Source organism: Symphalangus syndactylus, chromosome 2 (assembly GCF_028878055.3).
Source record: "Symphalangus syndactylus isolate Jambi chromosome 2, NHGRI_mSymSyn1-v2.1_pri, whole genome shotgun sequence".
Lineage (NCBI taxonomy): Eukaryota > Metazoa > Chordata > Mammalia > Primates > Hylobatidae > Symphalangus > Symphalangus syndactylus.
The window spans coordinates 62,123,284-62,148,672 of NC_072424.2; the positions used below are offsets into that span (position 1 = coordinate 62,123,284).

The window sequence follows — 25,389 nt, forward strand, 5'->3', positions numbered from 1 at the left end:
CACTTTTCATTTACCACATGAAAGGTCACTGAGATAGGCTACATCTCATTTTTCTCTTGATCTCTATTACTGAGAAATTTTTGTATTCTGGGCTACACTGGGTTCATAATCTGACTATATATATTGTGTGTGTGTTTGTTCCTTCCCTAAAATGCTCAGTTCAGCTGCAGTTCTAGAGGTAAATACTACTAGGTTTCCATTTTAGAGAGTTGAAGATCTGAGGTCTGGAGATGTTAGTGTGTAGAAAGTTATGTTTAATAAGTGGCAAGACCATGTGGCCAGGTCAGATAAGTTGCCTTCAGATTTTACTCTTGAACTTCTTCTGGATAATGTCTTTTCATTATAGAAAAGAAAAGAGGGAACTTAGATGCTTTTTTCAAAATCATTGACTGTAGGAGTTCTTTCAAAATATTATGAAAAGCAATAGTTTTCTCATTTTACATTACCTATAATTATTGCTCACCAGAAATTGATTATTGATGCAGCAACCTTTTACATTCTCTCTGCTTTATTATGCATGGCCGGGCTTCACTGTAAATAAGAGGTCCAAGATTCAGAAATATCTTTAACTTGCAATGTTTGGTCACAGGTATCCATCTGAAAAATATTTTGCTCATTAGCCATATGGACTCATATGGTAAACTACAGCCAGAGACACAAAATGTGGAAAGAAGAAAGGGCTATCAGAAGTCCTGTGTCTCCTTACATTTTGTATTTCTATTCATATGCATCTAGAATCATGAGGAATTTGAGCAAATGGGAAATGCGAAGTCCTAGTCAATGCATACCCACATTTCAGTTATCAGCATTATTGAACATTTAAATTTATAATGCATACATAGGATACAATTCAATAGGTATAAAAATGTTAAGTAATCTTTTCTCTCATGCACCCCAGTCATTCAGTGCTCACTTTTGAGTCAACATTTTAATTTTGTTGTGCATACTTTCATAATTTTTTTCTTTATCTGGTTTTTTTTTTTTTTTTTGAAATGGAGTCTCCACCTGTCACCCAGGCTGGAGTGCAATGGCAAGATCTTGGCTCACTGCAACATCCACCTCCCGAGTTCAAGCAATTCAACTGCCTCAGCCTCTCACGTAGCTAGGATTTCAGGCACGTGCCACCACACGTGGCTGATTTTTTCTATCTTTAGTAGAGATGGGGTTTCACCATTTGGCCAGGCTGGTCTCAAACTCCTGACCTCGTGATTTGCCCACCTCAGCCTCCTAAAGTGCTGGGATTACAGGCTTGAGCCACAGCGCCTGGCCTCTTTTTCTTTTTTATAGAGACAGGGTCTCACTATGTTGCCCAGACCGTAGGCTGTTTTTGAACTCCTGGGCTCAAGCAATTCTCCTGCCTCAGCCTCCCAAAGTGCTGGGATTACAGGTGGGAGCCACCACTCCTGGCCAAAATGTTTTCTTTTTGTTTTTGTTTTGTTTTGTTTCTGAGATGGAGTCTCACTCTGTCACCCAGGCTGGAGTGCAGTGGTACAATCTCAGCTCACTGAAACCTTTGCCTCCTAGGTTCAAGCAATTCTCCTGCCTCAGCCTCCTGAGTAGCTAAGATTACAGGTGTGTGCCACCACACTTGGCCAATTTTTTTGTATTTTTGGTAGAGACGGGGTTTCACCATGTTGGCCAGGCTGGTCTCAAACTCCTGACCTTGTGATCTACCCATCTCAGCCTCCCAAAGTTCTGGGATTACCAGCATGAGCCACCATGCCTGGCCAATTTTTTCTTTTTTAAAATAAATTTTATTGTGTATATTTAAGGTACACAATATGATGTTATAGGATACATATACATAGTGAAAGGGCTACTGTAGTGAAGCAAATTAACATATCTATCATCTCACAGATACCCACATTTTATTTAGTGTGGCAAGGGAAGATAAAATCTACTCATTTACCATGAATCCCACATACAGTACAATTTTATTACCTATAGTCCTCATGTTGTATATTAGATGTATAGGATTGTTCATCCTACATATCTGCTGCTTTGTATCTCTGACCCACATGTTCTTATTTCCTCCCTTCCTCTCTACCTGGTAACCACTCCGTTGTTCTTTTTTTTTTTTTTTTTTTTTTGAGGCACAGTCTTGCTCTGTTGCCCAGGCTGGAGTGCAGTGGCATGATCTGGGCTCACTGCAACCTCTGCCTCATTGGTTCAAAAGATTCTCCTGTCTCAGCCTCCTGAGTAGCTGGGATTACAGGCATATGCCACCATACCTGGCTAATTTTTTGTATTTTTAGTAGAGTTGGAGTTTCACTGTGTTAGCCAGGCTGGACTTGAACTCCTGACCTCGTGATCCTCCCGCCTTGGCCTCCCAAAGTGCTGAAATTACAGGAGTGAGCCACCGCTTCCAGCCTTCTATTCCTTTATATGTGAAAATCATTTTAAGATTCCACATATAAGTAAGGTCATGCAATGTTTTTCTTTCTGTGGTTGGCTAACTTCACTTGGTATAATGCCCTCCAGGTTCATCCGTGTTACGGCAAATGGAAAGATCTTGTTCTTTTTTAGGGCTGAACACAGAAGTTATTTTCATATACAGTGATGCAGATGCCATACACACAAATATGTATGTATATGTCATACTCACATACAATTTTAAATACATATATGTGTTCTATGCATATATAAGTATTTCTCTATTTTCACAGAAATGTCACTCTAAATCAGTACCTAGGGAGGGTCATCGTTTCCTTAATCTACAAATCAAGACACAGTATGAGTGGCTGCATCCTAGTTTAATAAGTCCTGTATTATTGAGGATGTTTCCCTGTTTCATTTTGTCATTGTTGTTTTGTTTTGAGACAGAGTTTCACTCTTTTGTGTCAAGTGGCATGATGTCAGCTCACTGTAGCCTCCCGAGTAGCTGGGATTATAGGTGCCCACCACCACGCCCAGCTAATTTTTGTATTTTTTGTAGAGATGGGGTTTTACCATGTTGGCCAGGCTGGTCTCAACTCCTGACCTCGGGTGATCCGTCCACCTCGGCCTCCCAAAATGCTGAGATTACAGGCGTGAGCCACCGCACTTGGCTGCTTTCACCATTTCAGACTGAGCTTGGAGAAGAACCTGAAGAAAAACATGACTTTAAAATTTTGATGAGTGGAGAAATCTCTTTCCATTCACCTTCCTTTCCTCTATTTCATTCTTGTTTTAAAATATACAAAGATATGGATACATTGGTTATTAAACAAACATCTGTGTGATACCTATCCAGGTGAAGAAATACAGCACTATCACCACTGAGAAGTCCTCTGTATGCCCCTAACTGATCCTAAAGTCTTCCTTCCCCTTATTAGTAACAGTATAACAGATATCCACATTACCTGTGGATACCTGCCGTCTTCTCCTTGGTTCTCTTTATAATTTTATTATGTATTTCTTTTTTTTTTTTTGGAGACGGAGCCTTGCCCTGTCACCCAGGCTGGAGTGTAGTGGCATGATCTTGACTCACTGCAACCTCTGCCTCCCAGATTCAAGCGATGCTCATGCCTGAACTTCCCAAGTAGCTGGGATTACAGGCACGGGCCATGTGCCATCACGTCTGGCTAATTTTTGTATTTGTAGTAGAGATGGGGTTTTGCATGTTGGTCAGTCTGGTTTCGAACTCCTGACCTCAGTGCCTGGCCTTATTATGCATTTTTATATGCCTAAATTAAAGTCTGATTTTGCCTGGTTTTTCTCTTACATAATTGGAGTAAAAGTCTGTATCCTGGTGCATCTGGCCCCTTTTACTCAATATTAAGTATTTAAGATTCACACTTAGCATTGTTTCTGCATTCTATTAAAACAGTACACCAGCCAGGCATGATGGCTCATGCCTATAATCCCAGCACTTTGGGAGGCTGAGGCAGGCAGATCACTTGAGGTCAGGAGTTCCAGACCACCTAGCCAACGTGGTGAACCTCCATCTCTACTAAAACTACAAAAATTGGGCCATATGGTGGCTAATGACTGTAATCTCAGCACTTTGGGAGGCCAAGGCAGGTGGATCAAAGGTCAGGAGATGGAGACAATCCTGGCGAACACAGTGAAACCACATCTCTACTAAAAATACAAAAAATTAGCCAGGCATGGTGGCACATGCCTGTAGTCTCAGCTACTCGGGAGGCTGAGGCTGGAGAATCACTTGAATCTGGGAGGCAGAGGTTGCAGTGAGCCAAGTTTACGCCACTGCACTCTAGCCTGGGTGACAGAACTAGACTCTGTTAAAAAAAAAAAAAATTAGCCAGGCGTGGTGGTGTGCACCTGTAATCCCAATTATTCGAGAGGTTGAGGCAGGAGAATGAATCAGTTGAACCTGGGAGGTGGTGGAGGTTGCAGTGAGCCAAGATCGCGCCCTGTACTCCAACCTGGGCAATAGAGTGACAGTCTCAGAAAAAAAAAAAAAAAAAAAAAAAGCCCAGGCGCAGTGGCTGCCACCTGTAATCCCAGCACTTTAGGAGTCCGAGACAGGTGGATCACGTCTGGTCAGGAGTTTGAGACCAGCCTTACCAACAAGGTGAAATCCCATCTCTACTAGAAATACAAAAATTTACTGGGAGTGGCAGCACGTGCCTGTAATACCAGCTACTCAGGAGGCTGAGACAGGAGAATTGCTTGAACCCGGGAGGCAGAGGTTGCAGTGAGCTGAGATCGCACCACTGCACTCCAACCTGGGCGACTAAGCAAGACTCTGTCTCAAAAAAAAAAAATATAAATTTATATTTATATACATAAAATAAATATAAAAAATAAAAGTAAATGAAAATACAGTACACCAGTGTGTATCCCTTCATTGTTGGTGGACATGTGGGTTGTGTTCACTTTTGTCAGTTACAAATAATGCTGTTGTGAACATGTTTGTATTTCTATTTGGTTACCATTAGTGTGTATCTATGTACAGTATAAAGCAAGAGGTGAAACCATAGGTTACAGAGTAAACATATCGTCAGTTTTACTAGGTATTATTGGTTTCATCCCAATGTTAACACACCAACTGACAGTCTTACAGTGTCGGATAATTCCCAAATCTTCGCATTCTTGTTGACACTTAATATTGTTAAAATTTTAATTTGAGTCTTTTGGTGGGTATGTGGCAATGATTGTGATATTAATTTACTGGGCCTTTTCTTCTCTGTAACAGGCCCTGTCAAGATATATGTGTGGTGTGGCAGGGGTAGGAGTCCCTAGAGGTAGCATGGGCTCTGGAATCCTTAATCATCCTATGTGAAAAAGTTGGTGGGGCAGTGATTTTTTTTTTTTTTTTTTTTTTTTTTTTTTTTTTTTTTTGAGACAGAGTTTCACTCTTGTTGCCCAGGCTGGAGTGCAATGGTGAGATCTCAGTTCACTGCAACCTCCACCTCCCAAATTCAAGTGATTCTCCTCCCTCAGCCTCCCAAGTAGCTGGGATTAGAGGCATGTGCCACCACACCCAGCTAATTTTTTCTATTTAGTAGAGATGGGGTTTCACCATGTTTGTCAGGCTGGTCTTGAACTCTTGACCTCAGGTGATCCACCTGCCTCAGCCTCCTAAAGTGCTGGGATTACAGGCATGCACCACTGCACCCTAATATTTCCTGTGTGCAGTGTTGTAGCCAGGGTGCAAAGCCACTTCTTAGTGATTCTGTCATCTAAATATTATATCTTCTCGCTTCCCCTTGAGATATGCTCATTCCTCCATACAATTAAACAATCTCAATTACTCTTGAGGGAACATAAAATCCTCACTGTCTAGTCATGGGTCCTTCCAAATTAATTGTTGGCTTGTGTTTAAAATATGAAAAAGATAATGTAGATTTTGTTTTCTTCTTTCTGCTTAACCTGAACAAAATGTCATAGATACCTCCTAGCCTGTTGCTCAACCAAGGAGAGTTACTTGAATAATGAACAAGACTGGAGGGAAACCACATTGATAATTTATCATTACCCTATCATCACATACGTGGAACTCATCAATGAAGCTTATGAAAAAAATTGAGTCATTTGTGGAAAAGTGTAAAGAGAATATAGGAGATGTTTCAAGTGAAGAGCAAAAAGCTGCAGAAAATAATTCCATAAAAGAGTGTTAAGATATAAACACAAATTCAGAGATTCAGGAGCACAAAGGGCTAAGTTATGGGAAAAAAGAGTTATCAATATTTTCTTATTCATTATGGAGAGCAGGATGAATTCTTAAAAGGTCAAATAATTGTGAGTCTGATATATCTGACGATAATTTGTATTTCTAATGTTGTAAATGGTTATGAATTCATAGTCATTATTCCTATTTCCTTCAGACTAGTGACCATGAGTTTGATCGACAAAAACCCATTGGGTTAGTATTGTTATCTATGTATGTTCATCATGCTATGTGTTAAAATAAGTCCATCAATTTTTGTCTTGTGTTTGTTTTCATTTCATTTTAGTTTAGTTTCTTTGGGACGGGGTCTCACTCTGTCGCCCAAGCTGGATGTGCAGTGGCATGATCACAGCTCACTGCAGCCTCTATATCTCCAGGCTCAGGTGATCCTCCTACCTCAACCTCCCAAGTAGCAGGGACTATAGGCATGAGCCACCATACCTGGCTAATTTTTGTATTTTTTGTAGAGATGGGATTTTGATATGTTGCTCCGGCTAATCTCAAACTCCTGGACTCGAGTGATCTGCCCACCTTGGCCTCCCAAAGTGCTGGGATGACTGGCATGCACCACTGTCCCTGGCCTTTTTTCATTTTATTAATTGGCTGATTCATTCAGACACATAATTATCAAGTCAAATCTCATTCTTTCCTTAGCATTTCCCTTCAGTTTAGCTTAGAAAATCTATTCCTATTTTAAAGCATATACAATTATTCGAGTGTGGTGGCACATGCCTGTAATCCCAGCTACTCAGGAGGCTGAGGCAGGAGTATCACTTGAACCTGGGAGAGTGAGGTTGCAGTCAGTTGAGATCGCCCCACTACACTCCAGCCTGGATGACAGAGTGAGACTCCATCTCAAAAAAACAAAACAAAACAAAACAAAGGTTTTCTCCAGATCATTTTTACATTTAATTATTCAGTCTGTTTTAACTATACCTTAATGTAAAGAATTCAGTAAATATAACTTAACTCCTACACACTATTAGTCAATGTACCTAACACGATTTATTGAATAAACCAGTGCATTCCCAACGGCATCAAAAGTAATTACATTTCCCAATGTAAATTAATATAGCCACTATGGAAAATAATATGGATATTCATCAGAAACTAAAAATAGAATTACTGTATGTTCCAGCAATCCCACCTGTGGGTGTTTAGCTAAAGGAATTGAAATCAGCAAACTGAAGAGATAACTGCACTACCATATTCACTGCAGCATTATTCATAATAGCTAAGATATGGAAGAAATGTAGGAGGCCAGCATTGGATGAATGGATAAAGAAAATGTTATATACACACACACACACACACACAGGAATACTATTCACTCTTTATTTTATTTATTTATTTTTATTTATTTTATTTCATTTTATTTTATTTTGCATGTAGTTTCACTCTTGTTGCCCAGGCTGGAGTGCAATGGCATGATCTTGGCTCACCACAACCTCCACCTCCCGGGTTCAAGCAATTCTCCTACCTCATCCTTTCAGGTAGTTGGGATTACAGGCATGCACCACCAAGCCTGGCTAATTTTGTATTTTTAGTAGAGACAGGATTCCTCCATGTAGGTCAGGCTGGTCTCGAACTCCCGACCTCAGGTGATCAGCCCACCTCAGCTTCCCAAAGTGCTAGGATTACAGGCATGAGCCACCACGCCTGATCTTACTATTTACTCTTTTTCTTTCCTTTGAGATGGACTTTCCCTCTTGTTGCCCAGGCTGCAGTGCAATGGTGCAATCTTGGCTCACTGCAACCCCCGCCTCCCAGGTTCAGATGATTCTCCTGCCTCAGCCTCCCAAGTAGCTGGGATTACAGGTGCCCGCCACCACACCCAGCTAATTTTTGTGTTTTTAGTAAAGAGGGGGTTTGGCAATGTTGCTCAGGCTTGTCTCAAACACCTGAGCTTGAGTGATCCACCCATCTCAGCCTCCGAAAGTGCTGGAACCCCAGCATGAGCCACAGCACCCAGCCAAAAACACAGATAAGTGTATTAATAGTCTGAAGCACTGTAAAATATTGCTGAGAAAACAGATCACTACTATCATCATCATCATAGAGCATAAAATAAGTTCTGGTATTATTAAGAATATCATAGCTCTGACTAACACATACTTGGAAAACTCATTCTACTAGAAATTAAATTATACTAATACTATTGACAATCACTTTTATAGTTGTCATTGCAAACTCAAAGACGAGAAATAAATTCATCACCATAAAACATAAAACAAGTCCTTATCCTTACTGCTGAGAAGCCTCTAGTTGCCTTTTACTGAATGGCACCTCAGTTCTTGGGATAAAATTTGAAGCAGCAACTGGAAGGACAGCTTTAACTTTAAAATGGTTTTATTTTTAGGGTTGTCATGTTATAAAAGCTATTCTTACATAGCAAAGCTGTTGGAAACAGACCAGGTTTTGTGGAAGTTTTTCATCAGATGTTTCATGTTGTCCTCACTGCAACCTCAAACAATGGCAAATGCTTTGTAAGCTGCTATAATGCAAACTCAGCTGATAAATTAATAAAATTCTGTTTCTTTAGGCCGGGCACAGTGGCTCACACCTGTAATCCCAGCACTTTGGGAGGCCGAGGGAGGCGGATCACGAGGTCAGGAGATTGAGACCATCCTGGCTAACACGGTGAAACCCCGTCTCTACTAAAAATACAAAGCATTAGCCGGGCGTGGTGGCACGAGTCTGTAATCCCAGCTACTTGGGAGGCTGAGGCAGGAGAATCACTTGAACCTGGGAGGCCGAGGTTGCAGTGAGCCAAGATTGCACAACTGCACTCCAGCCTGGGGGACAGAGAGAGACTCCATCTCAAAAAAATAATAATGAAAAAATGAATAAGTAAAATTTAAAAAAATAAAATTCTCCTTCTTTAATGTCCTAAGCCAGAAAATATTTGTTAACATTGTTAACAGGAATGAATGGACATGGATGGACCATCTGGATTCTCCTATTTCAGGGTCAACTTCAAAGAGAAAACATCAATTTCACTGTGTTTCTTGCTTACCCAGGCCAAGAGTTACCAATACCAAGACATCCGACTGCACAGAAATTGGACCTAGAGCAGAAGGAGGGCATATATAAATCACAGATACTAGAGGGAATTGTGAGAGGGAGCAGAAAAATGATTCATCTGTATCAGGTGTGGTCTGCATGTTGTAGGATGTAGAATGTAGCTGGTGGATAGAGGAAGAGAATTAGAAAAAATTAATGCTCATTCAAGTTTATTTTATGAACTAGCCAAAAGTCACACATGGATATTCACAGTAGGTAGAATGATCAGAGCAGAAGTAGCACTTTTGGCACATAGTTATTGGGATTGAAGAGGAATTCTTTTTAGCTTTAATTTTAAAATAGATTTAATTACTTTTATTTTAATTAATTATTATAAAGCTTTTTTTTTTTTTTTTTTGAGACGGAGTCTCGCTCTGTCGCCCAGGCTGGAGTGCAGTGGCGCAGTCTCGGCTCACTGCAAGCTCCGCCTCCCGGGTTCACGCCATTCTCCCGTCTCAGCCTCTCCGAGTAGCTGGGACTACAGGCGCCCGCCACCACGCCCGGCTAATTTTTTGTAGTTTTAGTAGAGACGGGGTTTCACCGTGGTCTCGATCTCCTGACCTCGTGATCCGCCCGCCTCGGCCTCCCAAAGTGCTGGGATTACAAGCGTGAGCCACCATGCCCGGCCTATAAAGCTTTTAATTTTAAAAAAGTTTGTAATTTTTATTTTGGCAAAATATACATAGCATAAAATTTGCCATTTTAACCATTTTTAAGTGCATAGTTCAGTGTCACTAAATACAGTCACCTGATTGTACAACCGTCACCACCATCCATCATCTCTAGAAGTTTCTCTTTTTCAATTTCCCAAACTGAAACTCTGCATTCTTTAAACAATAGCCCTTCCTTAATCTCTTCTCCCAGTAACTGGGACCCATCATTCTACTTTTGTTTTCTATGAATATTACATGCTAGATACCTCATATAAGTGGAATCAGGCAGTATTAGTTTTTTGTATCCAGCTTCTTTCACTTAGCATTATGTCAAAGTCCATGCATGTTGGAGCATGCATCAGAATGTCCCTTTTTAAGGCTAAGTAATATTCCACTGTATCTCTGTACCACATTTTGTTTATCCATTCCTCTGTCAATGAATGCTTCCACCTTTTGGCTATCATGAATAATGTTACTATGTACATGAATTTGCAAATATCTGTTGAAGTCCCTGCTTTCAATTCTTGTGGGTTTAAACCCAGAAGTGGACTTGCTGACTCATATGGTAATTCTGTGTTTTGTTTGTATTTATTTATTTATTTATTTATTTGAGATGGAGTCTGGCTCTCTCACCCGGGCCGGAGTGCAGTGGTGTGATCTCGGCTCACTGCTACCCCCACCTCCCAGGTTCAAGGGATTCTGCTGCCTCAGCCTCCTGAGTAGCCAGGATTACAGGCACGCAGCACCATGCCCAGCTAATTTTCGTATTTTTAGTTGAGATGAGGTTTCACCATGTTGGTCAGTCTGGTCTTGAACTCCTAACCTCATGATCTGGCCACCTCGGTGTCCTAAAGTGCTGAGATTACAGGCATGAGCCACTGAGCCCAGCCTATGTTCCATTTTTTTTAAATTTAGGAACCGCTGTACTCTTTTCCATCATGACTATACCACTGTAGAGTCCACCAGCAATTCACAAGAGTTTCAATTTGGCTACATCCTCACCAACACTTATTATTCCCTGGTTTTTTGATGATTTCCATCTTAATGGGTATGAAGTGGTATCTTATTATGGTTTTGATTTGCTTTTCCTTAGTAATCAGTGATGTTGAGCGTCTTTCATGGGCTTGATGGCCAGTTGTATATCTTTTTTGGGAAAATTTCTATATAAGTCCTTTGCCTATTTTTTAATTGGGTTGTTTATTTATTCCTGAGTTGTAGGAGTTCTTTATATATTCTGGGTATTGATCCCTTATCAAAGATATTATTTAAAATATTTTCTTCCATTCTGCCAGTTGTCCTCTGATTGCACAAAAGTTTTAAATTTTGATGAAGTCCAATTTACTTATTTTTTGTTGTGTTACTCATGCTTTTGGTGTCAGAAAGCTTTTAGTTTATAATTTTAAATATATCACGTCTCCTGCCTCATAAGTACCACTGGACAAGGTCCCTTTTATGTGCTCAGCTTCTGTCAGAGGTCAATGTATTTTGAGGTGGAGAACAAAGATAATTGCAAAATTGGCCTGGAGAGCTAAGGTAAATATGAAAGTTCCAGATACAAAGAGAGAGGGCTTAATATGCCAGCAGTTCTCTACCAATCCATCCTAGAGGTCTTCTTTTAGGATTGCCTAAATAATGCAGGGGATGGCTGCAAGACACACAAGTGTTCCAGAAGTGTGTAAACAAGGTACAGAGAAGAGGATAAGATAAAATAAGATGAGTTAAGAATATTAGGAAAGCCCTGTTCAGAAGATTGCCTACAAAAGGGACAGTTTCATTTTGCTGAGGGAAACAGGGTGGTAAGAACCCTCGTGGGGAAGACCCCCGCTTACCCTGATACAGAGAGAAGGTGTAAAATAACTTAATGGGAGAGCATTAGGCTGAGACAGCTCCCATGGCCTGGGTTCCTACATAGAAAAAGTGAAACAAGCTTAGCCCGTCAACAAGTGGCCCACTGAGTATTAGCTGTGTAATGAGAGACCTACCACCAGGGTAGTTCAAATAATGCAACTGCCCAAATTTTTGCTAATCAAATAATTTCTCTACTCTACGTCTATATTCACCCTATGAAAGCCTTCCCTACAAACGCCTTCAGTAGATCCTCCAGCCACTTTCAGCTTGGAGCTGCCTGATCCATGAATCTCTGTTCGCTCAAATAAACTCTTTAAAATTTTAATATGCTTAAGTTTATCTATTTTTTTTCTCATTTTTAAAAATTGAAATGGGATCTTCCTATGTTGTCCAGGCTGGTCTTAAACTCCTGAACTCATGGGATCCGCCTGCCTCAGCCTCCTGAGTAGCTGGAATTATAGACATGTGTCTCCACACCCAGCTTACATTTATCTTTAAACAAAGGTTTGACCCCTTTCTGAAATATATTTGTGTGAAGACCTGTACCCTCCGTGATATGGCAGGCTCATTTTAGACCATCGAGCACTTTTGTCTCTGGACCACAATTTGCCCTTTGTGACCTGCTCTCCTAAAAAATTCAAGTGTAATTCAAGCTAGTTTACCCTCTGCTGATCAGGGGAGGTTGCTCTGGGTGCAAGTCCAAGACAGGCACTCACACCTTCATTCATACCCCAAATCTCAGCATCACACAATACACCCATGTAATAAACCTGTACAGGTACCCTCCAGAATCTAAAATGAAAGTTGAAATTCATTAAAATTTTAATTTCATCTTATTAAAAAACAAAGATAAATTTACTTCTTTCCAATTTTGATATATATTATATTGACATACACACTGTATTCTATGGTGAATTATATCGTTTGAATTTCACATTTTAAACTAACACTGAGTTACTTTGAAAAACTCTATTGGGTCATAATGTATTATGTTTTTAATATATTTTAATACAATTTGCAAAAATTCTGTTTTAAAATTACATCTATTTTCCATAAATACATATGTAAAAAATAATAAATGTTTATATTATTCAAGTGAAGATTATAGCGATCTTTTTGAATGTCTACTTAACCTCAACTAGTTTTAAATTCAGAAGTAGCAACTCCATGGAAATTCAACTTATTTCTACCTTATTACTCATACTTGTCTCCTTGAAGAAGCTTCATTGCTATCACTCAGTTTAGAATGGGATGTCATAAATCTCTAGACTGAGTAGTATAATATTCACTGTTCAAACAAAATCAAATTACTATTATAATATTATGACACATCCAAATACAAAAAGCAAGCCCATGGATGTCAGGTTAAGGCATAGAGACAAGTATTCCTACTTATTATCTTTTAGAGTAGACATATCCCAGCCAAGGTGATTGCAAAATGAAATGGAAACCATATGGTAGAAGGGGACTTGGGATTCACACAGATTGGATTTTCATTCCAACCTTTACATACACAAGCTGCATGACTCTGGGTAAATTGCATATTCACTTAGAGTTTCAATTTCCTCGTCTGTACAATGGAGGTTAATGCCTACGGGCTATGGCTGATGTAGGGATAAAAGAACCAACATGGATGCATGGGCAGGGCCTGGTCCATAGAGCAGCTGGCATCAACAAATGGAAGCCCCTTCCCAACTTGCCTTTGCGTGCACTATAAAATCTGGAATATGTGGGTATAAAAAGTACATCTTATAAGAGACATAACTGGAAACTTTTGCAAAAAGAGATTGGAAAGGTGTCACATCTTGTGGCATGAGGAGTTGTGGGCATACACTTGAACTTTATGCTGTGAGATATCCACAGAACTTCAGTAGCTTAAGAGAACAGTTTAGATGTCATCTTATTCATCTACCATAGAACTTCCTCTTCTTTTCTGAGATTTCTGGACAATAACTTTTACAGCTCTAATAATGCAGTTCTCTCCCAGTTGTTTGGACTATTCTAATAGATACAAAGCAGTATTTCACCAGCAGATGCTACTGCAGTTTGTATGATGATTTCAAACTGAGAATCCATTTAAAGTTATGCAATACTTTTTTTGGAAATAGGGTGAAAGTATTTTAAGTTTAAAATCCTATAAAATAGGTGTATAGTAAATAATTACTTGTTGCAATGCCTATCATGCTATCTTATATTCACACATGTATTGGTGTCCTAATACATATGTATGAGAGTGAAAGTTACCTGAGGTCAGAGACTGTGCCATATGTTACCTGCACCACTGTTGCCTATCTCAGTACATGATATACAGTTGATGCTCAATAAATACTTTAACTTAAAAAATGCACTAAGAATAAATCTTATTATACATCAAAATATGTATGAGTACAATCTAGGGACATGGTCAGGAGCTCAAAATTCAATCTTATTTATTTACTTATTTATTTATTTGGAAACAGAGTCTCACTCTGTTGCCCAGGCTGGATTGCAGTGGCGTGATCTCGGCTTACTGCAACCTTCATCTCCCAGGTTCAAGCAATTCTCCTGCCTCAGTCTCCAGAGTAGCTGGGATTACAGGTGCACACCAACATGCCTGGCTAATTTTTTTGTATTTTTAGTAGACACAGTGTTTCACCATGTTGGCCAGGCTGGTCTCAAACTCCTGAGCTCAGGCAATCTGCCCACCTTGGTATCACAAAATGCTGGGATTACCGGTGTCAGCCACCACACACAGCCACAGAATGTTTTAAAGTAGCTTCAAAACCCCTTTGCAAATAGGTGTTTTTATAACAAGATGAAAACAAGAAAACATTGAGCTTCATATAATAGAAGGGTTCTGCCTGGATTTGCCTGTGGCCCCATCATTTGTTTGCTGTTGGGCCATGGTCAGGTTACTTAGCTGCTCTCTGCCTCCATATAAGCTTTATGCCTGTGCATCCCTCATCTACAAAATGGGAATAATAAGAATATCTAACAATTAGAAGTGGAGAAAATATATGTAAATGCCTTTGAAAAGAGCTTGTCAAAGCTCAATTATTGTCCTCAATAATTATTCTCAATAATTGTCAGCTATCATTCAATAACAATCATAATCATAAAAATGTACAACTCAGAGAAAGATTCCTACCTCATATCCAGCTTCCCAAAAGAATATCAGACATTGGACCTGTGAAAGGAATGACATTGAGATGTATTTTCACATCGCTAAGTTGGTTTGTTCTTTTTGCCATTCAATTTCTGCAGCCCCCACTCTAAGCCCATGGTCCAACTTTTTATTTTTCCTCCTAAAATGTCTTCCCTTCTCGTAAAATTTACTTTTCCTTAAAAAGGGCCCTTTTCATCCACTCACTCTTTTACCCTTCCCAGAAGTTGGTTAATGGGCACAAAAATACAGTTAGATAGAAGGAACAGAAGAATTTCTAGTGTTCAATAGCACAGTAGAGTGACAATCATTAACAATAACTTATATATTTCAAAATGACTAGAGGAAAGATGTGGAATGTTCTCAGCACAAATAAATGATAAATGTTTGAGGTGATGGATATGCAAATTATCCTGATTTGATCACTACACATTCTATGCATGTATCAAAATATCACATGTACCCTAGAAATATGTATAATTGTCATGTATCAATAAAAACAAAAATGCCTATTTCTCTTTCCTTCCTCCCCGCATTCCCTCCTGTCCCAGATATGTGTTGCTCCTGGGGCTCTCCTAACCCATGTTCAGCCAGCACTGAGGCAGCAGGAAGGATCTCACAGGTCATATCCTGAGATCAACCCTCCACCCCTTCAGGTAATAATCCTCCTGCTTTTAGTCATTTATATCCTTTGGTTCATAGGTATTTTGAGTCAAGTGCCTTCTAACTACTGACCTACATAATATCCCTTGGTTTTTAATTCTCACCCCTTCAGACAGCAGAGCCTTGGGCACCATTTGGACAAGCACAATTTGCGCTTTGAAATGGACCAGGGGCCTGAGTGCCCAGTGTGTGCCCTAGAAGAGAAGGTGGGAGCTCTGGGTGGGCCGGGGTACAGTCAGTGGAGAGCCAGAGAGGCACCTTCTCAAGGGCAGGATTCAGGGCAGGGGTCCTCTTGCCCAGATCGAAGGCTACGATTGCTTAGTGCAATGGCGCCTGCGTCATGTCTTCTCAGCACACCTTTCATTCAGTCTCAGCCACCTTCAGTGGGGAGTTCCATGGAAGCACAGGCTTCCCTTGTGCTGCCAGCAAACTCAAGCTACACTTTCTGCCCTAGGACATCTCCACTATTGTAGAATTTTCCTGAGCAAAAATACAGCCCAGAAACACTTGCAGGTTAACAGCCTCAGGGGAAGACCTCAACCAGTGTGGGACAGGTGGGCAAATGCTCGAGGCTCATGTTTCAGGTGGACAGTTCTGGATAACTTTCCGGAGCCTCTCAGAAGGTCCTGCAGAAAAAATTCCATGGCAGGAGTCTCAATAGCATGCCATTATTTTGGGTTTTCTTTCTTGCCTGTCTCACTCTTCCCACTTCTGACTGTTGCTTCTTGGAATCACTTCCCAAATAAACCACCCACACTCAGTTCCTTATTCCAGCTCTGCTTTTAGGGATACAGACACACCTTGGAGATATTACACGTTCTAGGTAACCACAATAAGGTGAATATCACAACAGCGCAAGTCACACAAAATTTTTGGCAAGTCACACAAAATGTTTTGCATTCTGGTGCGTATAAAAGTTATGTTGCCAGGCATGGTGGCTCACGCCTGTAATCCCAGCACATTGGGAGGCCGAGGCAGGTGCATCACCTGAGGTCAGAAGTTCGAGACCAGCCTGGCTAACATGGTGAAACCCTGTGTCTACCAGAAATACAACAATGGTGGTGCGTGCCTGTAGTCCCACCTACTCAGGAGGCTGAGGCAGGAGAATTGTTGGAACCTGAGAGGCAGAGTCAAGTGCAGTGAGCCAAGATCGCACCACTGCACTCCAACCTGGGCAACAAAGCCAGACTCCATCTCAAAAAAAAAGTTATCTTTAAACTACTGTAGTCAATTAAGTGTGCAATAGCATTATGTCTAAAATGTAATGTATATACCTTACTTTGAAAATACTTGATTGCCAAAAAATGCTGACCATCATCTGGGCCTTCAGCAAGTCATCATCATTCTGCTGCTGGATGGTCTTGCCTCAGTGTTGATAGCTACTGACTGATCAGGGTGGTGGTTGCTGAGGGCTGGAGAGGGTGCGGCAATTTCTTAAAATAAGATGACAATGAAGTTTGCCACATTGACTGACTCTTCCCTTTCACAAAAGATTTCACTGTACCATGCTGTACAGTTTGGTAGCATTTTACCCACAGTAGAATTTATATCAAAATTGGAACGAATCCTCTCAAACTCTGCCACTCCTCTATCAACTAAGTTTATGGAATATTCTAAGTCCTTTGTTGTTCTTTCCACAATGTTCACGGCATCTTCACCAGGAGTAGATTCCATCCCAAGAAACCACTTTCTTTGCTCATTCATAATAAGCAATAATAATACATTATTTTATACATATTAATTATGTATAATTATATAATATAAATAATATATATTAAATAATATAATATATATTATAGTATATATTAATTATATATATTATATTATATTATATATAACATTATATGATAGAATATATAATATGTAATATAATAAAAGCAAAAATAATATCCCTTGGTTTTTAAAGATGATACAAAGTGGATTTTAGTGACAACCTTGAGTCGTCATAGAGGCTAAAGCAGTTGGGGAGTCCATGAAGCCATCCAATCATATAAAGCCCATTTCCCTGGGTCCCTTTTCCTTAGCTCAAGGCCACAAAAAATCAGAACATGAATTCCAGCCCACATTTGCATTATGTCCAAATAATTATAAGTTATAAATGAAGCTAACACATAGTTAAATATGTTTTATTCTCTTACTTCAATAAATATACTGCCATAATAACCCACAAGGTCAAAGTCTAGTGTAGAATTCTCTGATTCCTTGGTGCTCTGCATGAGAATGTGGTAGTAAAGGGAGAGCCGACCCTGAGCCCCAGGCTAAACTTTTTTCCATCTAATTCCATTTATTTCCATTAAGATTGCAGCAATTCGGCCGGGCACAGTGGTTCATGCCTGTAATCCCAGCACTTTGGGAGGCTGAAGTGGATGGATCATCTGCGGTTGGGAGTTTGAGACCAGACTAACCAACGTGGTGAAACGCCATGTCTACTAAAAATACAAAATTAGCCAAATGTGGTGGCACATGCCTATAATGCCAGCAACTCAGGAGGCTGAGGCAGGAGAATCACTTGAACCCAGGAGGCGGAGGTTGCAATGAGCTGAGATCACGCCATTGCACTCCAACCTGGGCAACAAGAGCAAAACTCCATCTCAAAAAAAAAAAAAAAAAGATTGCAGCAATTCAGTCACATCTTCAGGCTCCACTTGTAATTCTAGTTCTCTTGCTATCTTCACCACAGCTGTGGTTACTTCCTCTGCTAAGGTCTTGAACCCCTCAAAGTCATTTATGAGAGTCAGAATCAACTTCTTCCAAACTCCTATTAATGCTGCTATTTTTACCTCCTCTGGTGAATCATGAATGTTCTTAGTGACATCTACCATAGTGAATCCTTTCCAGAAGGTTTCCAATTTACATTGCCCAGATACATCAAAGGAATCATGACGTATGGCAGTAACAGCCTTATAAAATATATTTCTCAAATAATAAGACTTGAAAGTCAAAATGATGCCTCAGTCCATGGACTACAGAATAGATGTTGTGTTGGCAGGCATGAAACCAGCATGCATTTCCCTGTACATCTCCATTAGAGCTCTTCAGTGACCAGGTACATTGTCAAAAAGCTGAAGTATTTGAAATGAATCTTTTTTTCTGAGCTGCAGGTCTCAACAGTGGGATTAAAATACTCAGTAACCCGTGTGGTAAACAGCTCTGATATCATCCAAGTGTTGCTGTTCCATTTATAGAGCACAGGTAGAGTAGATTTAGCATAATTCTTAAGAGGTGCCCTAGGATTTATGGAATGGCAAATGAGCATTGGCTTGTAACAAGAAAGTCAGCCTGTCCTTTAAATCTTTTTTTTTTCTTGAGATAATGTCTCAGTCCATTGCCCAGGCTGGATTGCAGTGGCATGATCTTGGCCCACTCCAGGCTTGACCTCCTTGGCTCCACAATCCTCCCACCTCAGCCTCCTGAGTAGCTGGGACTAGTAGCATGCATCACCATATATGGCTTATTTTTATTTATTTATTTTTTTGTTAGAGACAGGGTTCACCATGTTTCCCAGGCTGGTCTCAAACTCCTAAGCTCAAGCCATTCTCCCACTTCAGCCTCCCAGAGTGCTGGGATTACAGGCATGATCCACCCTGCCTGGCCTCTAAATTCATGTTATGGAGACTCATTTTCATGGTTAAAATATCCTGAATTGACTGTGGCCTGTTGGGAGGTGGAATGGAGGAAGCTACTTATGGAAAATGAGGAAGAAAGGGAAGCACACCAGAAGCAAGAAGGTGTCATCAATTTTTACATCAAGGACTCCATGATAAAGAGAAAGTACAGGTGGCCTGTTATCGTGGCTGACCATTGGACTGGGGACTGCAACTGCATCTACCAGGTTCTTCTGGATAGTCCCAGTTTTAAATTTTTGACCTGATATTCATGAACACAGTGCTACTGGTCAGACCTTTGTCCATGTTTAAGCTTCAGAACATAATGTCTTCATGCAGTGGGAGGCCTGGTTGTGGTTATCATTCTGCCCTGGGACATCTGCCCCTTCTGACCTGGGGGTAAATTTGGCATCTACTATTTACCTCCACACTTGAACAGCCAAGGATGGGCTGAGCACAAAGGCTCACATCTGTAACTCCAGCACTTTGGGAGGCCAAGGCAGGAAGATCGCTTGAGGCCAGGAGTTCAAGACCAGCATGGGCAATATAGTGAGATCTTGTCTCTGTAAAAACAAACAAACAAAACCGAGGATGGGTGGGTGGCAGGGAGCAGTTCAACATGGGAAACCATTAATCTGAGAGCTGGAAGGACTCTTAGACCAGCCCCCTATTAACAGATGAGACTCTGCCCTGAGATTATAGCCCAAGGTAACGCATTGAGCTTTTCTAGAGATTTGAAAATAATCAATCCTAAAACCCCCAAGAATACTGCTATTGTTTGCTATTGAATAATGTTTTCTAGTCTGGGTGTGGTGGCTCCTGCCTGTAATCCCAACACTTTGGAAGGTTGAGGTGAGTGGATCACCTGAGGTCAGGAATTCGAGACCAGCCTGGCCAACATGGTGAATCCCCATCTCTACAAAAATACAAAAATTAGCAGGCCATGGTGGTGCACGCTGGTAATCCCAGCTGCTTGGGAGGCTGAGGCAGGAGAATCCTTTGAACCTGTGAGGCAGAGGTTGCAGTGAGCTGAGATCGGGCCATTGCACTCCAGCCTGGACTACAAGAGACAAATTCCATCTCAAAAATAATAATGATAATAATAATGTTTTCTACAAGCAAGTGATTACTTTGTACTGTGAACTGGTGTGAAGGGATTCACCATGTGTAAGCTTTTGGATTGATGACAGTTATTTCTAGATCACAGAGGTGGGAATGCTTGTTGATCATCTTCTATGTTCTTTGTTATATTGATTGATTTTTTTAAATTAGCATTTTTATAACAATAAAGTCATAAAAACAAGTAAGTAAAATAAAGTAAAATAATCTAAAAAGGCCGAGCGTGGTGGCTCATGCCTGTAATCCCAGCACTTTAGAAGGCCGAGGTGGGTGGATCACCTGAGGTCAGGAGTTCAAGACCAGCCTGGCCAACATGGTGAAACCCAATCTCTACTGAAAATACAAAAATTAGCCAGGTGTGGTGGCAGGCATCTGTAATCCCAGCTACTCGGGAGGTTGAGGCAGAAGAATCGCTTGAACCCAGGAGAAGGTGCTTGCAGTGAGCTGAGATTGTACCATTGCACTCCAGCCTGGGTGACAAGAGCTAAACTCTGTCTTAAAACAAAACAAAATAAAAATCTAAATGTAATTGAGTTGAATATTTAAACTTTAAACTGACATTTCAAATTAGATTCTAATTCCATTTAAAAGAGCATCTTATAGAAGCAAATGTACTCAATTATATTAACTCTATGGTTTCATTTAAGTGATTTGTTTTGTGAAGGGACACAAATCCAACCAGATTTTAAGTGCATAAATATGTATCTATTACTTTAATTACAATGACAATACTCTCAACTCCCCATTTGAATAAAGGAGAGCATCTGATCTGTGTTCTGGGACAGCGTGCACTACAGGTATGTGGAAATACTGATGCCCTCAGCTGTGTGGCAGGCTCAGTGGGACCTGGAGTGCAGGAGCCCCTGGGCCATTCACCTCTGGCCACAAAAGCCATTGTCCATTTACCCCCAACTGCTATAGAAATATTATTTTCAGTGGTTGTTATGATGCAAAAGAAAAGAAGCAGGGAGATTTATTAAACGTTTACATATAAGTTATGTTAGTAAATAAAGTCTACATACTTCTGGCTTAACTAAAAATCTATACTAGTATTTATGCCTTTTGGAAATTAGAGATGCCAATTTAAATATTATGAAGCAAAGCAACTGAATATTAGGTAAGACAGCCAAGTACAACTGCAGAATTGTAGAGGTTATGTGTTACATGTATAAGAATATTTCATTGCAATAATCTTTTAAGACTCTGTGAGGACACTCCACAGTGAAGCAGAAATTAGAACAGAATTAATAATACTGTGTATGCTCTCAGTTCACCAATTTATCAAAACTAGCTTTATGATTCAGGAGGGTGTCTGCTCTTTTGCAATTGGAAGAAAAGAAAGAATATTTTATTTTTTGACTCTTTAGATTTTCTTCACTAACAGCATTTCCAAGGCTAGTAAGGGAGTTGCAAGTAACACGAAGAGAAAAAAGCAGTCTTGAGCAGCTTTTAAAAAATGGCCTTAAAATATGGAAAGGAAGCCAGGTGTGGTGGCTCACTCTTGTGATACCAGCACTTTGAGAGCCTGAGGTGGAAGGATTGCTTGAGGCCAAAAGTTTGAGACCAGCCTGGGCAGAATAGCAAGATCCCCATCATTGCAAAAAATAATAATTTTTTTAAAAATTAGCTGGATGTGGTGGTGCATGCCTTAGAGTCCCAGTTACTTGGGAGGCTGAGGTAGGAGGAGCTCTTGAGCCCAGGAGCTGGGCTCCTGTCAAATATCAGAACTTTTATAAAGCTACAGCAATTAAGACAGTGTGGTCTTCACTGATAAACTGACTAATGAAACAGAATAGAGAGCTCCCAAGCAAATCTCCACAAATTTAATCTTTGATATGTGATGTAGGTGACATGGCAGATCAGCAAGGAAAGAAAGGACTTTTCAATAAATAGAACAGAAAAATAATGGTTATTGATATAGGAAACAAAATGAAATTATACTCCTAGTTCACTCTATATACAAACATTAAATTCCAGGTGGACAAAAGACTACATGTCAGAAAAAAAACTTTAAAACTTTTAGTAGAAAATGTAAGTGAACGAGACACAAAAAGCCACTTAACCATTAAAAAAGAGTAGACATTTTGACTATCACAAAATTAAGGACTTTTTACATCAAAAAGTGGAAAAATAGGCTTGGCACAGTGTCTCAAGCCTGTAATCCCAACAGTAGACCAACTGAGGTCAGGACTTTGAGACCAGGCTGGCCAACAAGGTGAAACCCCATCTCTACTAAAAGTATAAGAAATTAGCCAGGCATTAGTGGCAGACACCTGTAATCCTAGCTACTTGGGAAGCTGAGGCACGAGAATTGTCTGAACCCGGGAGGTGGAGGTTGCAGTGAGCCACTGCACTCCAGCCTGAATGACAGAGTGAGACTGTGTCTCAAGAAGAAATAGAAATTAAAAAATAAAAGTAAAAAAGTGAAAAGATAAACTATAAATTAGAAGAATATATTTGCAGTACCTAAAACCTATGAAAGATTAATATCATACCAACTAAGTGCTCCTATAAATTAATTTTGAATAAGGAGCTCCTATGAATTAATTTTAAAAATAGCAACCCAACAGAAAATTGGGAAAAGACATTAATAGGGATTTCACAAAAAAGAAAGCCTGCAAAACATAAAAATTTTCTCAACCTCATTAGTAATCAGGAAAATGCACAACATACTACACATCTATTCTCTCCACAAATATTAAGAAGTTTGACAATACCAAATGTATTAGTCCATATTCACACTGCTGATAAAGACACACCTGAGATGGGGAAGAAAAAAAGGCTTAATTGGATTAAGGGTTCCACATGGCTGAGGAGGCCTCAGAGTTATGGCAGTGGATGAACCCCACTTCTTACATGGCAGTGGCAAGATAATATGAGAAGGAAGCAAAATCAGCAAAAGACAAATCCCCTGATAAACCCATCAGATCTTGTGAGATTTATTCACTATCACAAGAATATCATGGGAAAGACCAGCCCCAAAGATTCAACTGCCTCCCCCTGGGTCCCTCCCTGAACACGTGGGAATTCTGAGCAATACAATCCAAGTTGAGACATGGGTAGGGACATAGCCAAACCATATTATTCTGCTCCTGGCCACTCCAAATCTCATGTCCTCACATTTCAAAACCTATCATGACTTCTCAACAGTCCCCCAAAGTCTTAATTCATTTCAGCATTAACCCAAATGTCTGCTCTCCAAAGTCTCATCTGAAACAAGGCAAGTCTCTTCTGCCTATGACCCTGTAAAATCCAAATCAAGCTAGTTACTTCCTAGATACAATGGGGGTACAGGTAATTGAGTAAATACAGCTGTTCCAAATGGGAGTAATTGGCCAACACAAAGGGGTTACAGGCCCCATGCAAGTCCAAAATCCAGCAAGGTAGTCGAATTTTAAAGCTCCAAAATGATCTCCTTTTACTCCATGTTTCACATCAAGGTCATGCTGATGCAAGAGATGGGCTCCCACAGCCTTGGGTAGTTCTTCCCCTGTAGCTTTGCAGGGTATAGCCCACCTCTGGGCTGTTTTCATGGGCTGATGTTGAGTGTCCGCATCTTTTCCAGGCTGATGGTGCAAGCTGTCAGTGAATCTACCATTCTGGGGTCTAGAGAAGACAGGCCCTCTCCTCAAAGCTCCACTAGGAAGTCCCCCAGTAGGGACTCTGTGTAGGGGCTCTGACCCCACATTTCCCTTCTGCACAGCCCTAGCAGAGGTTCTCCATCAGAGCACCACCCCTGCAGCAAACTTTTGCTTGGACATCCAGGTGTTTTTATATATCCTCTGAAATCTAGGTGGAGGTTTCCAAACCTCAATTCTTGACTTCTATGCATGTGCAGGCTCAACACAACGTGGAAGCTACCAAGGCTTGGTGCTTGCACTCTCAAGGCCATGGCCTGAGTTCTATGTTGGCCCCTTTCAGCCATGGCTGGAGGGGCTGAAACGCAGAGAATCAAGGCTCTATGCTACACATAGCACAGTGAACCTGGCCCAGCCCAGAAAACCATTTTTTCCTCCTAGGCCTCCGGGCTTGTGATGGGACAGGCTGCTGTGATGACCTGTGACATGTCCTGTAGACATTTTCCCCATTGTTTTGGGGATTAACATTCAGTTTCTTGTTACTTATGCAAATTTCTAGGGACAGCTTGAATTTATCCTCAGAAAATGGGATTTTCTTCTCTATCACATTGTCAGGCTGCAAATTTTCCAAACTTATATGCTCTGCTTCCTTTATAAAACCGAAGGCCTTTAACATCACCCAAGTAGCCTCTTGAATGCTTTACTCCTTAGAAATTTCTTCCAGCAGATACCCTAAATTATCACTCTCAAGTTCGAAGTTCCACAAATCTCTAGGGCAGGGGCAAAATGCTGCCATTCTCTTTGCTAAAACATAATGAGAGTCACCTTTGCTCCAGTTCACAACAAGTTCCTCATCTCCATCTGAGACCACCTCTTCCTGGACCTTATTGTTCAAAACACTATCAGCATTTTTGTCAAAGCCATTCAGCAAGTCTCTAGGAGGTTCCAGATTTTCCCACATTTTTCAGTCTTCTTCTGAGCCCTCCAAAAACTTGGTAACAGCCCTCTGACTGTTACCAAGTTTTAAAGTCGCTTGCACATTTTTGGGTATCTTTTCAGCACCACCCCACTCCACTGGTACCAATTTACTGTATTAGTCCATTTTCACACTGCTGATAAAGACATACCCAAGTCTGAGAAGAAAAAGAGGTGTAAAGAAAAAGAACTGTAATTGGATTTACAGTCCCACATGGTGGAGGAGGCCTCAGAGTCATGGCAGGAGGTTCACTTCTTACACGGCAGCAGCAAGAGAAAATGAGGAGGAAGCCAAAGCAGAAACCCCTGATAAACCCATAAGATCTCATGAGACTTATTCACTATCATGAGAATAGCACAGGAAAGACTGGCCTCTGTGATTCAATTACCTCACCCTGGGTCCCTCCCATAACATGTGGGAATTCTGGGAGATAGAATTCAAGCTGAGATTTGGGTGTGGACACAGCCAAACCATATCACCAAATATGGAGAGACTGCAGATCAACAAGATCATCTCGAACTAATACAGGAGGTGAGAGTTTAAATTAGAACAACCACTTTGGAAAGCAATTTGGATTATCTTATAAATTTGAGCATTCTCATATGTTATGGCAAAGTAATTCCTCTA

General features: G+C 40.5%; 1 long non-coding RNA gene across 1 annotated transcript; it reads right to left on the reverse strand.

The window, feature by feature from the left end:
- Positions 1 to 499: 499 nt before the first annotated feature.
- Positions 500 to 14,867, reverse strand: LOC134735810 (uncharacterized). Its single transcript, XR_010119319.1, has 3 exons — positions 14,807 to 14,867; positions 2,950 to 3,084; positions 500 to 597 (listed from the first exon to the last, which is right to left on the reverse strand). It is a non-coding gene; the product is annotated as an uncharacterized lncRNA (long non-coding RNA).
- Between the last annotated feature and the right edge of the window lie 10,522 nt (positions 14,868 to 25,389).